This window comes from Rhyacophila brunnea, unplaced genomic scaffold, assembly GCF_057557595.1.
Source record: "Rhyacophila brunnea isolate RB1 unplaced genomic scaffold, BYU_Rbru_1.0 scaffold_18, whole genome shotgun sequence".
In the NCBI taxonomy this organism is placed as follows: Eukaryota; Metazoa; Arthropoda; class Insecta; order Trichoptera; family Rhyacophilidae; genus Rhyacophila; species Rhyacophila brunnea.
Genome location: NW_028232837.1, coordinates 26,125,076 through 26,144,345, shown reverse-complemented (window position 1 = coordinate 26,144,345; position 19,270 = coordinate 26,125,076). Strand labels below are relative to the sequence as shown.

The 19,270-nt window shown below is 31.8% G+C and overlaps 1 protein-coding gene across 1 annotated transcript in view; it reads right to left on the bottom strand.

Moving 5' to 3' along the window:
* Nucleotides 1-19,270, bottom strand: part of Cad99C (cadherin 99C) — a 252,720-nt gene that overhangs the window by 184,507 nt on the left and 48,943 nt on the right. Inside the window, exon 2 of the mRNA XM_085945473.1 lies at nt 9,805-9,868. The gene's annotated coding sequence lies outside the window, so the exon portion shown is untranslated. The remainder of the gene's footprint in view (nt 1-9,804; nt 9,869-19,270) is intronic.

Genomic DNA, 19,270 nt, shown 5'->3' with positions numbered 1-19,270 from the left:
CCTACGCGATTTATCTTTTGTTCACGTGTCCCGATTAAACCCATTTACTAAGTAATTTTGGTCCCCGTTTTAAACGGATTCGCTTTGAGAGAATTTTTTTCGGTACCAATTATTACCCTCGGATAACGAGAACTCCCTGTAATCTAATATTGTTAATTCAGTATCGAATAAAAAAATAACAATAATTTAATTAAAAATCATTCGCAAGTACAGGGGCGTTGTCAATAAAGTCGGCTAATACCTGACGCCATCTATAATCGTGTTATAGTAATATAATACATAATAATTTTGATTAATTAGGTACATTCCGTTATTTGACTCTCCGTTGGCGGAATTTGAAACACCTCACATATCGTAGTTGTCAGGATTAATTCGCATACATGATAGATGGATAGACTCGTTCGGATAGTGAAAAAAATTCAGTTCGACCCCGGTTGGTCTGGCTTTTTTATAGATTTTTTAAAATATGTCTTCGAGGTTTTTCAAAAGTAAAAGTATATAAGTTATTATAAGATAATTATAATTGTGAATAGCAAAATAAAATGCCCTGAAATATAATCTAATTATTAAAAACCACAATTTGCAATCAGTCTGATAGCTCTCCAAAACCCATCATCCACACACCCACTAGTAAGGGAAATTTTAAACTATTAACACAGCTTCGAATTATAGGAATAAACCCTAGATTATTCTGCATAAGAAGTCACACAGGGATAACCGGAAACGAAGAAGCTGACAAATACGCTAAACAAGCCACAACAGATAAAAGACTTGCAACCTACACACACTTCCCTCTAAGTTACGCAAAACAAAAACTAAATGAAGACACAATAGAGCTATGGAACAACAGATGTACAACATCCGCCACAGGATCAATAACGCAGAAATTTATTCCAAACATAAACTCTGCCATCACTCTTGCCAGGAACATAAAAATATCACACGAACTCACACAGATACTAACAGGCCACGGAGCGGTGCGAGCTTATCTACAATGATTTTAATTGAGGGATGATGACTGTTGTCGATGTAACGGCAACACATCTCAAACTGTTTGGCATATCATCAACGACTGCCTTATACTAGAAAGGGAGCGATGGACTCTCAGGACTCGGTGTAGACAGCATAATCATGAAATTGACCTCCAAAAGCCTCACGAAGTACAAAGCAATAGAACAACACAAGAACACTACACAAAATATTTAATCCTGGCCATAAAGAAAATTAAAGATATAAATGGAGGAACCTAATTCGACCCACACCAATGCAACTAACCCACCCAACCACCTTTTACGAAAAAGTAATGGCATGGTTATTAATATTTAAAAAAAATAGTCAAGTTAAATCAGTAGCTGATGGATATTACCGAGTTTGAAACTAACTTCCGATTTTAACCCATTTTTGCTATCTGGGGTTGATGCTGTTGATTGTAAAGTTGATGAGCTAATATATTGCAGAAAAGTACTTACTGATAGAAACCAATATAGTATCTACCAAAAGAATGATTAATCCAATTTTAACTGTAAGATTTATTAGTGTTGAAATAATCGAATATCAAATTTTGATTTTGGTTAATTTGATAGGGCAGGGAATACTGAGTTGGACTAATACTAGATAACATTTTAATAACCGAAAATAATTCAAAAAGTTGATATTCACAAAATTTATAAGCTAGAAACATTGTGACGAAAAGTGGAATAAACTGACTTTAGAACTAATAATCTACTTCCCAACATGTTCGATTCTAATAAAGTCATATGGGCCTCCACAGCCTTCAACCTATTAGGTTCATACTCTGACTCACACACAAAATTAAAAACAATATTATGTGTACTTTTCTAGACCCAGGATTTGACCCTGGCAACTAATAATATCAATTGATTAACAAAATGTTTCGAGTACATGCAAATCAGGATTAAAATAGTGAATGCACGATAATATGACCATTTATGTAAGTATAATTTTATTTATTAATTAATAAGTACGTACAAAATTAATTATGTTGAAATAACCAGATATTTATTTTGACGGCCCTAATTCAGATTAATGATACAATTTAATATAATCTAGATAAAACGTTTTAGATTGTTAATCTATTATAATTATTTTTCTTATAGAATGTTGCCAGTAGTTACACATTGCGTTTGGCGCACAATTGAATTAGTTATTCAAATAATATATTATTTTATTGGGGAAGGGAGTTTATTCATGGCCTGCCGGTTTACTTCGTGACCGGCAATCGAAGGATTAATATTAATTCGTTTTTTTGATCAGTTGCGCGCTAAGGTTTAACATTTTGAGGCATTCAATCAGCTTAATAAGAACCTAAGTTAAAATATTTATTGGTATTTGGTTTACATCTCGCATATATGACAACGATATGACATGGGATATAAAATAACTTGTGTTTAAATAAATAAATGAATAAATACACGTGACATAAACCCGAAATCACGTCGACGGTGGCTTTGAAAAAGTAAATAAACTCACATATTCTTACAATCACACAATAATACTGGATGGTCCCATTTACAATATAGGTACTGTGTCTACGTGTATATTAATATATTTTTATTTTATCAATGGCAGACGCCACCGTTTTTCATTATTTTAAACACAAATACACACAATCTCAAAATTATTGTAACCATTGATTGAAATCATACGTATAGATGGTGCTAGTTTACTTACACTTTTTACGTTTAATTTTGCACTATAAACTTGGAAGTAATCACATACAGATAATGTGTTTCGGTAAGAAAATTGGCCGAGAAGAGGCAAACCGATACGACTGGAGCGACGTAAACACTGTCGGCGATACCGACCATGCAAGTGCATGTAAATGCAGTCGTAATGCAAAATAAAATTACTATGCATTTATAAATTGCTACATAATTTCGATTCACAAAATTGGGTATTCGATTTCGATTCACAAAAGTATTAACTGTCATTTTTTATTTAGACCCTTTCACTTTATTTCTTCCTTTTAGTCAATACTTAGCACGTCATTGCGTAGTATTATTTTAACTATAAAAAACAACGATTGATAGTTTAAAAAATGGTTCAATTACAGCGTGTCAAAGTTTAGTGGTTTTAGCATAGCCATTTTCGGCAATAATTATAAAAGAAACTTTTGGTCACGACTACGAGCCTCCACTCCATAAATCCAAAGCCAAATTGGTAGGGCGTGTTTGAATAGAAGACGGTGTGGAAAGATTGGCTTTTTAGATAATTATTATTTGCAAAATTCTTTCTCCAGTTTCGATCATTCTCCTTGCGTAACGGACAAATTATTTCTGTACGTCAATGCGTCCATTAATATCGACAACTCAATTTGCGGCTAAATGGCAAACTTAATGAAATAATTGCGGATTCGCTTTTTCATGTTTTAAACTGGTAAGTACCTACATAGAGAGTCGGTATTAAAGAATTATGGTCGTTTTAGGGCTGCCCAAAAATCGCGAAATAATGATCTGTCATTCACGCGAATGCAAAAAAAAATCAAATTTAAATTCAAATTCATTTTTTTTAAATACGGTCGAACATCACAAATTATAAATTTAAGACGTTCACAACATGTCATTTAAACCATGAAATAGTATTAAACAAAAAATAGGGGAAACGTTTTTTAGTCATCTCTACATGATTTAAGAATTAATACCCCCGTCGCCATCACGAAACAAATTGACGTGTTCACAGCTCGATTTTCCCTCTCTGATTGCCAGCAAATCCAAAATTTCGTCGCGCTTTTAGTTAAAAATTATTTGCCGTTTCTCTGAAGTATGCTCTTAATTAACTTCGTCTCCTAGCTGCCTTCGTCGTATCAACCTCCCGTCAAAAAACGATAACTATTTTAATGATAATGACAATATTTAAGTTCCATTATTTCGAAAAATAAATCGACAACTATGCATACTCACTTACATTTTTAATTGGAAACCGTCCAATAGGAATCTATCAGTGATTGTTTCAGATTTATAGAGTAATTAACAAAAAGTTAGTACTTTAAAAACATTTCACGGGGGTGTTTGGACTTTGGAGTACCTGACTACTCCCAAATTATAATAAAATGAATTGTCACTGCATTAGCATGTGTACCGAATTTCAAGTCTCTGGGTATAAGAGAAAATAAATATACGAAATGGTTTTTTGAGCGGATCTAAAGAACGTTGCAGATTTTAGATTATCTATTTATATTATAGAATCGATAAAACAAATTCATTAATTAATTACTTCTGCATTTTAATAGTTCCATTCTGAACGTAACAGTATATCTAAAGAATATATTAAAAACGCGATAACCATTGACTTTTTATTAATATTAAAATCTAGTTTTACGCTCGATTAAAGCTATGTAACTTCGTGTCTTATAGCTCTAAGTAAAATTGAGATGCTTTTATTGTTGACCTTATTAGTCGATTTATTGGTGCATCGCTGTCTTTATGTGTATTTGCGAAATTATTTGATGAATAACTGCCATGTTTTATGTCGTTTATTACGTTTCTATTGTACCTATATGTCAATGAATCTAATTCCACCTAAAGTAATGGGTACCTACTTGAAATTACAGTGTTTTTTTATCTATGTATTCAACTGGTGATAGTTTCAATCGTTGAATTCGAAATTCGAACTGTACTTTGACAGATAGAAGTAACAATTCAATGCTTTACAAGAGAGCACAATGACTTTTACAATAATAATTCGATTGTTTGCTCAATAAGTATTGTAAATAGTTACAATGCTTATTGTAAAAGTTATATGGAATAATGTAGTCCAGTTGTAAAGTTAAATAGTATGTAGATAACTAAATGCAATCATATTATTATTATGTTACCTACTTATGTTTTGATTTAAATTCATTTCATAACAATATAGGTATATGGACAAAGTAGTTATTGCCGTGACACTTGTTTGACATTTTTTCTTATGACATCAGCCAGGGTCGATACACTGAGATGAAGGCCTCTTCTAAATCTATCCACTCATAATTATAGTATTTAACCTTCTTTACCATTTTTTCCAATATTTGAAAATTGAAAAAAACTTTTAATACTTTTATTCGTTCACTTATAAAGCGGTTTGAACATAAAAAACAACTCACCAAATACAATATCAGTATTCTAATAGATTTTTGAGTATTTTTATGCGATCCTGCATGCAACTTAAATACATTAGAATTTAAAATCAAATTCCACTAAGTACCCTTGATCGATAATATTAATATTATAATATCAATAATTGTGAGTAAAACATAGTTCTCACTAAAAATGTACAGATATATCTTTAATCCATACCAGCGCATTGTCATGAGCTTGGTCATGTATTGGTGGACAACAATTATTCCACCGACGATAAGGTCGTACAGAACGTAGATTTCAACAATATTCTCAATGTTTTAGATTTCTCCGCACTCAGACAGGTATGTATATCGCATAATACATGTGTATTTCCTGATTATGCATATTATATGCACACCAGGTGTAGGTATAACTTATTTCATTTGATACTGACTGATTAAATATTCTTTTTGATTACTTATCAATAGATCTATAATCTGTCTGAATAATAAAAAAACACTCATGTATGAAACTTCTCATAGATATCTGGATCTGCTTATGTAAACCTACTTATTTCGTAAGTAGATACATATATATGAATGTGGTTAAAGTAGGTACATTGCAACAAGGATTATCATTACAAGTTTGCATAGTTTCTCGTTACAGTGTTGTTGTTTTATTATATATTGTACAAAACATATTATACTTATGTAAGTACTTAAGTGAAAGATAAATTCCAAAACCCCCATTTCAAGAAGGATTATTTCAGTGCTCGAAATGGACAATTTTACGAACCAGAGCGCTCGATAATTTTCCGAAAATATTATATTTATGTAATAATTTTATGTATTATGTATACAAAATAAGTGTATTAGATTTTTTATATACTTACCTGCCAAGATCGATAAGAGGGATAACAATATTGTGGCATGCAAGACTAGGGCATAGTGTTGTCGGCCGATAAGTTTCGTATAAACTTAACATGTTCTCATTGATGTTATGTATAAGTAAATAAATGTGTATTTAGTAAAAAAAATGCAAATTGTATAAAAGGTGCAATGCTAATATCTTCGGAGGACACTAATGATTCAGAGTATATATCTAAATTAAAACGTTCAAGTCAAAGACATGAACCGCGACAAATCTTAAAGTTTCCGGACCGGTAAGTTTCAGTTCGATTCGCCGACTCAATCAATTATGTTACTTAGGATATCTGTTTCCGATAGCCAAAATTTTCCAGTCACGGATCTCGTCGTCTGCCCAGGTGTCCAGTGCACTCGTCGCAGACGGTCGTCGACCTAAATTACGTGATTTAGGCATAATACAAATGTACTATTATTTATTTTAGAAATAATCATAACGTAACATTTTTTTGTTAGTTGATATTCTCCGTCATTTTGACTGCATGTTGTAGGAGTGTCCTACAATCCTATTTCATTATTCTACAATTTTTTGTCTCTCGAATTTAGCGACATCGTTTACTATGTGACGCTTATATGGAAAAAAGATATAATTTTATCACATCACATCGAGTGTTGGACATAATGCGACAAAAGATTATGGACCAAAAAGAAAGGGTGTAGCAAAGAGACACGAGGAAATGAGATGATGACGATGTATATTAATTTAAGGCATTTATTTGATACCTGCCTTGATTTAATATACAAAAACCGATAGCCAACATTATTAACGCAATTTGATAATCAGTTCATAATTAAATTTGTCGTATTTAAGTAGGATGCCCGTAGCTTAATTGTAAAATCACACTGGCCAGAATCCAGCAGTAACAGGTTTAAATCCCGTCGGGTGTCGAATTTTGTTTTCTAAAAAGATTTTTTTCTAGTGGTTATATGCATGAGATGTTTTCAAATTATGTAGGTATATTCAATATATAGAATGACACATTCTCAAATTTCGTAAATTATTCGTTGAATAAAATAAATAGTTTATTACAAATATTAATTAAGCCACACAACTAGGTGGGCATTGTACCAATATGAATTATCATGTTTCTCATGGCACTTTGAATACATACATTCATAGTATTAACAGCTGTGAATATTGTATTTTAAATCAGTTGACAATGTCCATCTGAGTGGGCGTAACCGGTCCCAACCTTCATGAAATTACGTGTAATAAATATTATATTATTATTATTAGACGTTTTAAAAGTATTGTATAATTGTATACATACATATATAATATTTTAACACTGCAACAGGCCATGAGTCTCTATGACAGTAGTGTAGTGATACAGTAGTGTATTTAGTAATAGAAAAGGACACACACCCATTGAGAAGATCACATCAATATATTGTGACCTCACTGAGAATCCAACTCGCGGCCCCCAGAAGACCAGCGCCTTACGCACTGGACTACGAGGGATACATAATATTAAATAAGTCTTGTCTAGTACGGTAAGAACTTGCCCCTAGCAATGTGCATGAGTCAGTACCTACTGCATTTTTTTTGGGACATGAAAAGTTAAAAGAGTGATATTTCGGACTTCCTCAAATAAATGCTTTCTAATATTACCAATGTAAAATTATAGGAAAAAATAATATTTCAATATAATTGGAAATGGTTTATGGTTTTTTATATCAATAAATAACGGTTTTGTTTGAAAAAGTGTATGTACACTTATTTTGATACTCGTAGTATAATATCAGTCTAATTGCTATAAAAGAGAAAAAAATACTTGTTTCATTATTAAATTAGATCAATGTGAATGTTATCTAGTTAGGTATAGGTAGCTAAGCTTATCTAGTTGTTAATAGTGCTACCTAAAGCTAACCAGGTAAGTAGTAATTATTAGTATTAGGCAGTAGGTACCAACATTGTTTTATAAAAACGGTGAATTCGAGAAAGTTAATTTACCTTTCAAATAATATGTTCAAACACTTATTACTTTAAAAGTCACAAGTCAAAGCAAAGTATATGGGTAACTAGGCACTATTTTTAAATTGGTTAAATTTTTGAAAGTTTTTTTCTTCTAACCAAATTATGATTAGGCCAAAACGACATCATTAAGTGTTGTTATCGGCGGCTATTATTTTATAAGTAGGTACGCAATTTGGCAAATAGAAAATAATAAAAGGCGGTAAAATTTCAAATGCTCAGGTATTGTATTGTAGTGTGGTTAACACCAAATCACCTAATTTCAAATGCTTTCTATTTTAAATTAGTATTAATTCTAATTCCATAAATTAGTTAGTGATGGTGAAAATAGAAATAATTATTATATGCAAATATTTTTAAATTATTCATTTCTACCTTTCGGCACCTCAGTACTTCGATAATTTGATAATTTCGATTTAAACTTTATCGGGAAATTAAATTCAAAACTTAATACTTTGGACGCGGAAGACACACCCGGCGCGTAATGACCAGGCGGCCGATCGATGTAATTAACGTGCATTTTAAAGGTGCTAATTAAAAATCATTATCTACTCAGCAGCGAATGAGTTAATAGACACTTACATAAGTTTTTAAATCTCATTAATGTGACGATATTCAATAATGTTGAAAAATGTCAAAAGTACAGACCTACAAACTTATCTGAAGAATGGATGGGAGAGCCACAGTCGAAAACTACTCAATCAAGACTCACAACTGGACAGAATCTGACATTCGAATGACGTTTTCAAAATGGCGTCCATATGGTAGTTAGTAGTTCCATTTTTGACCGTTCTTTAGATAAGTTTGTAGGACTGTACAGACCTACGTACTTATCTAAAGAATGGATGGGGGAGCCACTACTCTCAAAAACTACCCTATCAAGACTCGTAACTGGACAAAATCTGACATTCGAATGATATTTTCAAAATTGCGTCCTATGGTAGTTCGTAGTGTCATTTTTGGACGTTCTTTAGATAAGTTTGAAGGACTGTACAGGATTTAACTACGAACTACCATATGGACGCCATTTTGAAAACGTCATTCGAATGTCAGATTCTGTACAGTTGCGAGTCTTGCTTGGGTAGTTTTCGACAGTGGCTCCCCCATCCATTCTTTAGATAAGTTTGTAGGTCTGTAAGTAGCAACTTTACTGTAATAGATAACAATTACGTAGGTATCTTAAAATATTAGTGTTGTCAGTAAGTAACTGCAGATATTATCTAGTAAAATTGGATAATATAGGGAACGTCGAGCGACGAATATCCCATTGAGTTTAAATGAATTATCTAATTTAATTGAACTTATTTAATTATTATAATATTGAAAAGATGAATGGTCAAAATAAAAACAATAAGTATAGCCATAATATATAACTCGTTTGGCTCCACTATCAGGTATAGATACTGGCAGCCTCCTAAAGATTTTTGATAAGCATAGTTTTATGAAAAAGAACGGTTGTTAGCTGTTCGCTCAATTATTGGTGGATTGACAATCATGACGTTCGTACTCTAGATTCAAAGTGAAACATAATATTATATGAATTTCTTAGCTTACGAGATTTTGAGGCGGAAGTTCTGCCACCACTTCACCGTGAACACGTTATATCTATACATATATAGAACATTAAATCATGGTGTCCTAATTGGTATAGCCACAGTAGTTGCTGGTTTGATCACGCTACTCACAAAAAAAAATCAAATCGTTGGATTCAGTACAAAAACCCAATAAATATTGCGAATGGTAAGCAATTATCCCTTATAAAATAGTTGTTAATATAACCTCCGATACGCTTCGCTAGGAGAGATCGTGGTAATTTCCTCTTTTCCAAAATAAGTATACGTGTACTTACAGTATTAAGTCCAATGGTATGTTCAGCTACATGTGCACTTAGGGTTTATCCCACAATAGATTATCTGAAACAGAAAAAGAAATCATCTAAATAAAATCAGCACGATAATTTTGTGCACACAAAAATATTATTTTAAAGTTTATAGGTAAATAATGTACCCATATAATATTTGGGCGTTGTGTATACTCGAACCTAATTTTTTTATTTATGGCTTTTTGCTATGGCAACACTGCTTATAAAACCTAACCTGTCAAATTAATGGATTCAAAAATTTATATAAGCATCGTTTGATAGTGCGGCACAAGTAATAAAGTACGCAGACGAGTTTCTGCGTTGGCTAGAATGTTGAAATCAATTTTGAAATAAAAAAATATTATAATTTTAAACGAGAAAGTAGGTATTATAACGTATTGGCTTGTAATGCGGTCGTTATTCGCTTTTTTGACAATGAAGCAAATCGATTTTATTTATTGCCCTGCAGTTTAGTCATCCGACTCATTAATTGTTGCACCTTGGTCAAAGAATAGTCATTTTCACTACGAGTGATCTATCAACATGTGAACAGTTTAAAAAGGGATTCTCATTGTTATTAATAATGATTTAAACCAGTGGCGGTTTTCCATGCTGTATCTGCATATGAGAGCATGGGGTAGCGCTTTGTCAAAAAGACGTGCACTGCAATATTCAGCTTTTGCCATGTTGCTATTAATACCTAGATAAACAAACGAATACAGTATAAATACTATTTACAAACATTTACGAACATTTAAAATGTTCTGATACAAATGTTTTGTTTTTGTATTCCGCTACGACTGGAAAACATTGTTCACGTATAGATATTCTGGGTCTGACTACCTAGGCATGACATTCAATGGATGTGTATTGCTCGGAAAAACCTTCGCAAGGGGACCGTCAAACCAGTCAGTGTCTCGAGCATCCGCATACCTGACACAGCTACTATTTTGCTTTGATTATAAATATGTAAATTATAGAATTCACGGAAAATTTACTACTACGGATGATTAGGCATAAATAAATCCGTGTTTCATTATTCAGATATGGATAAAAATATGTTGTATTGAAACAAAGCGTCATCAATCAATACACACTAATTTATACCTAATATTGGTGTGTGTAGAGATTATAGTGAAAACTTAGATAGGTACTTAATATTTTTTGAATAAGGTTGTAAATTTGACCCGGTACAATTATGTATAACAATGTAATGTAGTCCGATAGAATATGATTTAACGAAATACATTTTGCTACCTACCATCTTCTACGCCCTACGGTTTGTTTGTTTGTTTTATAGAAATAATGCGATTATTTTCAATTTATAGATGCTTCTTTTAACATTAAAATTAATGTATTTTTAGTGAAAGAAGCAAAACTAAGTTTAAAAAACTCTAATGTTTCAATTTCACCCCTCAACCAAAATATGTTTTTATTATTTGGTAAATAATAATAAAATAAAACATCACTACGTTGCTGTAGTGTTCAGAGCGTGAAATACCTACCTATATAGATTTTAGAGAATACACCCTCTCCTAACATGAATTAGGATATTATATTTAGTTACCTACTTATACAGATCATGGATATTTGTATTTTGTTCCATCGTTCGCCACCCTTTATAATGTGCCGCCCATTTGCTATGCATAACCTGCCAACCCCCACGGGACGTCACCGCTTGCATTAATTAAAAGAATACAGTATTAATATATTTTAATTCAAATACAGATGTTTGTTGCTTCCACTTGATAATGGTATAAGTAATTAAACATGGAACATGATTAGCCTACTGATTCTCTGAATACTGGTTGTCCAAATTCGAAAGAAAATTTATTTGTCAAAGTAACCGAATCCAAAGAATTCAAACAATTGTACTTTTCTGAAAATTATGTAATTACAATAATAAAACTAAAGAAGTAATAATAACAGACGAACAATACGTCGTACAGAATGTGGGCTACTGAACGTAAAATGAGAATAATTGGCGCGCGTAAGTAATCGGGGCAGGGCGCGGGCGGCGGGCGGGTCTCGCGTCTACAGCTATTCTACATCTATTTTTCGTAACGATTTTGCGTCGGAGATCATGAGTAAAACATGTTCCATGTTTAAATGTACAAGTCACTGAATCAATTTCATCTGTGATAAATACAAGAGCATCAAAAGTTTTAACCATTATTTTCTCGTTGTAAAAAATATGACACTTATCATAAAATGGTCATATTTCTCATCTTTGCAGTTCATCTATTAGTTGTATAGTTATATTCCGACAAAACAATAAGTAACATTAAATCTGACATGCAATATTGCGTGTTGCAACTTTCCTCTTGGAAACGTAATACGATAAATTATTGCTTATTGAAGTCTATTAGACCTTGTATAAGATGCATTTCCATTTAGCATTATTGCTTATCTACTTCATTAAACAATATTAATTTTCCTCAATAGCTAAATTAGAAATCATGTAGTAAGCATAACAAACTATTGTGTATATAGTTTATATATTACAAATTAGTGTATATATTACAAAAACAAAAATGTATACACGCTGCACTATTGTAAGTGTTATTATACTGCAAAATTTACAAACACATTCCTTTTTTAAATAAACCACGTTTTTTAATTAAACACATTAAAACCATGCATTATTTTTTAATCTTCATAAAATTAAATAAGTATTTAAACAATAATAATTATCTGACACCGTTCGACCAACAGACGTTATATAATATTTTTATACCTAATGTTTTTGGATTAATTAAATTACATTTAAATGTACATTTTCACTAAATTGTATGCATGTAATTCTATTTTTGGCAATCCGTTACTAGATGTCCCTAATAGTACTACGACTACCACGGTAGCACTACATTTCGTTGTAAGGGGTTTTTTACACGAATTTAGTACTAATCATTAGTGCTCGCTTCCCGATTTAATGCCGACACTTAAACAGGCTGAATACTAATGCTTATTACTGATTCGGCTTGTTATATTATTATATATTAGATATATCTATATATATTTATGAAATAACGAGGCATGCATTTCAATAAAATTGACTGAAAAACACATTTGACATTATAAAAATATACCTATACACCCAATGATTATTTAGTACATTTGCAAAAATACTGAAAAAAACATTTTCAGTACCTACTTAGTATAATATGGATAATAATTTTCTGTTATCGATAATTCATAGTGTTAGGAATATTTTACGTATGCAGTCGGTCGTATCACAGTTCACCGTGAGCTTTTGTATCGGAAACCAATAGCCGTATAGGATTGAGCTCAAATTCAAAGAGATCAAAGGATACGAGCACTCACTCCGATATTGAAAAATGTGAGTTTGAATGCCACTCGGTCCAACTTTTTTCAAGAATTCTTTCTATCTTTCAGGTAAGTAGATTTAAAAAATAAAACAACATTCTTATACTTACATATTATATTGAATAAAAAAGTAATATTTTAATAATTGTCCGCAAGTACCTATAAACAGGTCACGAATAAATTTGATTGATGCCTCACATCATCTACCAACCGTATTAGTAATATCCTCGATTTAATCACAAAGCTGGTCGCTTTACCTTGACGAAATTTGATATACCTCCGATGGCGTGAATATTAGATATAGTTCGCATTGGTCATAGGCGGAACTATAGCTCAATGGACAGTGAAAGGTGTGAGGTATGAGCTCCACTTGGTATACAATGATTTTTCTAATAGGAATATTTTCTATAATTCCAATAACAATTTAAAATAATAATTATTCACAAAAGTGCTATGCTTGAAATGCACAAAACCCTCAAGTATATTAAATGTAACGTAATAGGTAGGGTCTAATATCAATGATATTTGGCTAAGTAAATAAAGGTTGTGATCGAGAAATAATAAGTAATGGCCAATCTCGAGAAAGCAATTTTTCTAAAATTCTAGAGTTATCAAGAAATTATCACTAGGATAAGCTGCCGATCACAACCGCAATTTTTAAAAATACGGAATTTCTTAGATTATACACTATTTTTTTTTGTTGACCGGTAGAGCTAAAAAAAGCTTTTGACTTTCATTCAGAACGTAATTTATTATATTGGCTAGAAAATCGGTAAGAGGCAATTTCTTAATAAGTTATTTAAGTACATCTATAACTAGCTTGAAAGAGTTGTGATAAATATTGCATTGCTATAATAATATTATGTATTTATCTTCAGTCCGGCGTTATAAGAAAAATTAACTTCATTAATCTTTGCGAATGGTCGTATTAAAGAATAACACAGATGCACGTTCATAGCACACAAACGGGTTAACATTATTATCGCAGGTCCTTATAAATATACCGCCATGTTGCATCGCGCAAACAAGGTTATAAAGTAAAATGAAATATATTTAATAGTGAAGGGGTTATGCGACTATCTAAAGTTGTCCAGGAACAGGTGAGTAGAAGCTCCGGTCACACCACTTCGACGGCGTATTATAATGCAGTGATTATTGGCATATGATTATTGATATTGACTTGAGTTGACCTCGGGTACGGGCAAATTTGTTAAAATAATAATATTTATTTATTTATTTAAAAACAAAACATTCTGGAAATAACAAATTGGAATTCAGGATGATATAAATTTAACAATAATTATTGGTTCTAAGCACTAAATACATATCTAATATCCATATATTATCCTCAGGGGAGAGAAGAAAAAAACATAAACAGTGTTATGTAATAAGAAAATAATAAAAACAAAATATACCTACAGCACATCACTTACAATATCTATGTCGCTGGTCTCGCAGCCCTTGCAAATGGTTCCTGTGGGTCTATTCTATACTTATCGAACACTAAATTGATAAATAGTATCAAACTTAGGGTAGGTTTGTATCAAAATATTAGCACTTATTGTAACAATTACACGAAGCCGGTTTTTATTGTTGCAATAAGTGCGATATTTTAACAGCAGCAAGATAGGTGCTGTTAAAATAAAGCACTTATTGCAACAATAAAAACCGGCTTCGTGTAATTGTTATAATAAGTGCTAATATTTTGATACAAACCTACCCTAAGTTTGATAATATTTTTCACTTTATCACTTTAGCGGTCGATAAGCATAGAATAGACCCACTGATACGCCTGACACGAGAAAATAGTTCTGATCTAGAGGAGGACATGGCTGTAAACACGTAGGTAATTAATGAGTGCATATTATTACTAACTGTCCGGTACTGCTTCCTATGGGAGCAAATATGGTGTGGAAACTGCGATTTGGTAGTGAAAAATAAATAATTCCATGCCAAGGCTCGTGGAACCCTATTGAAATTCATTTGCCTAGATATATTAATATTTACCTACATATTTAAAGTAAGTATAGATATTTAAAAAAAATGTTCTATATCATCTGGAATGATTTTAGAGTAAAATAATAAAAGTGTGTAAATAAATGATTTGAGAATTCGTCGACTATTAATTATTGTAAACGGTTAATTGTTAAATATTTTTCCCCACTTTTCAACGATACAAAAGTGATACATAGATAGGTTGTAAATTGCATTAGTTTCAAGATATCTTAGTATAATAATATTATGGCTGTGGTTTAAATGCAATATCGGAACAAAATTCTCATTCTGATAATGCGATGAACGATGTAAGAATTCTAGTCTTTGACGTTGGATTAACACAATTATTCAAATTAATTTGTGTTTAGGCTATATCTAAATCGTGTTGATTCAACGAGCAGAAACATAATATTATCTTAACTGTTTTTTTGTCTCGTTATGAAAACGTGTTTTAATTCATTTATTTATTTTTCTTTTTGCAGATCATAAATGATATTGATGCCAACATGAGCTGTTGAAAGATGAGCAATCTTTATTTCTGATTGTCACGACGATTCCAGCCTCTCTCAAGATTGATATAAGCACCAATATCACGGAGCTTCTTGGCACGAATGCGTCATATCAAAAACCTGAAATGCACAAGGAAAATGGCATCAATTAAATTATATTATCAAATAAGTAAAAACCCACCGAGTACTAAAGCCGGCACGCGATTGTCTCTAACCCACAGAATCCGTGGCGAAAATCGCCAATTAAAAGTGAATTATAATCGTGATGGTATTTTATTGGAGTAGTTATCTTATAAAGTATTTTATTATACTGACGTGTGGTTGAGTCGCTATAATATGATTGCGTCTTTAATTGAAGAGGCAAATAATGAAATATATGATTGATTAAAGCACTGATTATTTAATAAGTTTTCACAGAAAAAGCGAGATGTAATGTATCTTCAAACATAAATATACAGAGATGCGATTTCTTCTCGAGCGCAGGATAATAATTAATAATGACAGGGTCAACGTGATTATTGTCATGGTTAAATTATCGAGTGTATTTATATGAAGCGAATTGTATCGCTTTCTTTCGCTTGTCTTGTGTTATACCAAAACTATCTAACCTGACAGTAATGTGTTGTGTTTATACCATTCTAGGAAGATGACGTTATATATTATATTGGGTATAATCTTGAGTAATTCACGGATCTTTCCGGATGTTACTGTATTACGTGGTGTAAATTAAAACTGTCATTTACAATATTATAAAAATATTGATATATATTATTATGTGTCCTCGGGAGTATTAGGTTTTTTTTTGCCAATGCGTAGACAGTAGAGTTAACCTGCCACTGACAATGCCAATTGGAAGAGTAATTTTGGTATTGTGGATTTGGTTAAAAATAACAATAAAAACACAAATTTTTCTCGACTAAAATGAGCCGGTTATGTTCAACGAATGTATCTGAGTCAAATAGTCTGGAAACTTTTGACGCAACGCCGTCTGGATGGAAGAGTGTTGGGAGATAGAACGGAATGAAGAAGAGTACTTGACTACACCAGGTTCTACACTAGGCTGGTGCACAACGAGTGATGTGTTATAAAAATAATAATACGTATTAACAAGATGAATTTTTTCAATTAACATACTTTATTTTTAATGAATAAATACGTCATATTATTCTAAACTGGATTTTTTCTATTCAACGAATAAGTCATTATTAAATTATTAGCAAGTTTAGTGCAAGTATGTTATGTTATAACTAAAATTTGGAGTGATCCTGACATCGGTTAGTAATAAGTGGTTTTATAATATTATATTATTTCTCTGAGTGTTTTCAAATAATTATGTATGTCCAATAAAAAGTATTACATTCTCAAATCTAGTGAATTATTCGTTGGATAAAAAAATAGTTTAATTGTTAACAAATCCAAGTACCTACGTTACAACTAAATTTGGAAAGATCCTGACACCGGGCAGTGAATAAAGTAATTAATAATTTGATTTAAAATACAAAAGCGCTTCGGAGAGATATTAAAGACTGCTAGTTAATTTTGACGCAAATAGATGGGACGCACGTAGCTTAGTATGTAAAGCATACTGAGGCGAATCCAGTGGGCACGGGTTCGAATCCTTCTGGATGTTTATTAAAAAAGATTTTTATAGTGGTTATATGAGGTGTTTTCAAGTTATGAATATTACTAATCTTTAAATTCATGGTGGGAACCCTATAATGTAGCTACGTACATATTATAACGTTTCTAAATACTCACATTTAATGTTTAATATTATTATAATTTAACAGTAATACCATTGAGTAAAAACTACATATAACAATAATTCTCTCAGCAAACTTTGTTTAGTGCAGAGAGTCACAAGTTTTTAAATACAATTTCATTCACACAACAGATATTAAAAATAATAAACTTTGTTGCTGAAAGGCAACACCATGCTATTAAGGGTTAGGTATTTAAAACACCTATTTTAAAACGTAAATTATTAGAAAACTATATTTAATTACAGCCATATTCTGATACTACAGGCCTTCACGTTAAACGGTACCTCAATTATGATAAAGCTATATGCAGTACCGTTTATTATAAAAGTGGAATTATTTAAATACGGTAAAAATAATATGTACGTAAGCTTATGTCAATAATTGTCTTCTGGACTAATATTTTTATTATCTGAGACATAAAAAAAATAATTGGTAAGAAATATAAATAGAGTTTCATGCTTAGATCGTAACATTGTTAGTGTCTTGTTATTATCTAAGATGCCGTTTCCGGTGAGCTATCTATAAGGAAACCATAATAATAATATTATTTTACATTACCACATCTAACATAATAAATAACAATGGATGCCATAACTTTCTTCCCAACGACGGTGAGTATACATTATATGACATTAAACTGCTATCAGATTCGCGATCTCAACGATGCGACTGCAATAAAAAAAAATGCTTAATATCACAATCGTCTTAATAGAAAAATAAGAAAAAACATACCGGGTTATCGCTGCCGGCTCCGTAATACCTGGAAGATACTTCATACTTCTTGAAGTGTAAAAAACATTTCAAATAAAAGACCAAGAAAAGCATGGCTGCCATCTTAAAAGTCTACAAAGCGAGCTACTTATGCCCCGTGTCTATGACCGTAGAATTATTTCGATTGAGTTTTTTGTCTATTGAGGATCTTGATAGTTTTTTCATGTCTTTTAATCGTCTCGATAATGGAGCTTAATTTCGTATTAAAGCAACTTAATAAGTGGTTATTTTGTACGTTTTTCAATACTATTAGAATCACAGTATTAAAATCTTTCAGAAGTCATGTTGATCGCGGGGGATATGTTTTGGACAAGATCGCGATAAGCAAAATTTCGTGATCAACCGAGAGAAACGAAACAAGATAAAATAATATGAAAATGCTTTTTTTAATAAATGTCATACACAAACGAAAAGAAACAATAACAAAATAATTTTATTCCGCCTTACAAAAAAGAAACTACAATGTTTAACCAGCTTGGCTTGTCTGCATTTAGGTGTTATATAAAAATTGTCGATAATTGTCAAATAATCTGATTATACGCACGTGATTCTCCTCATTGTAAGGATTCCTGTGCGTGGTACATATAAAAATAAGTGCTGGAGAAAAAAATATTATTATAAAACTATCGCGATAATACCTATAACGAATTCGCATTCGGGTCGTGATAAACGAGGGTTACCAGCTGTAGTACTTCAATAATGCATTATAATTTTAACACAGATTTTCTACAGAATCTTTGAATGAGTTTATACCATAAGCACATACGTATATAAATATAATGACTTTCAAATGATAACGTTCTCCAAATTTTGCCGTGGACCTTGAAGGCAAGGGAACGCAAAGCAATAATTGATTCCTACTTTCTAACCTAACCTAACACAACACGGGACTTGGCAGCTTCCAGAAAACGTCACTACTTGCCTCTATCCAACTTCTATATATCCAGCCTCTATCCTCTGTCCAACCATCGGAATAAAATTTGTCTCCCAAACATAATTTTCCCCTCTGGTTTATTGAAGAGAAGTCTCTTGGTTGATTACGTGACTTACAATCTTGAGACACGGCCTGCCAAATGCTTGTTTTCACGT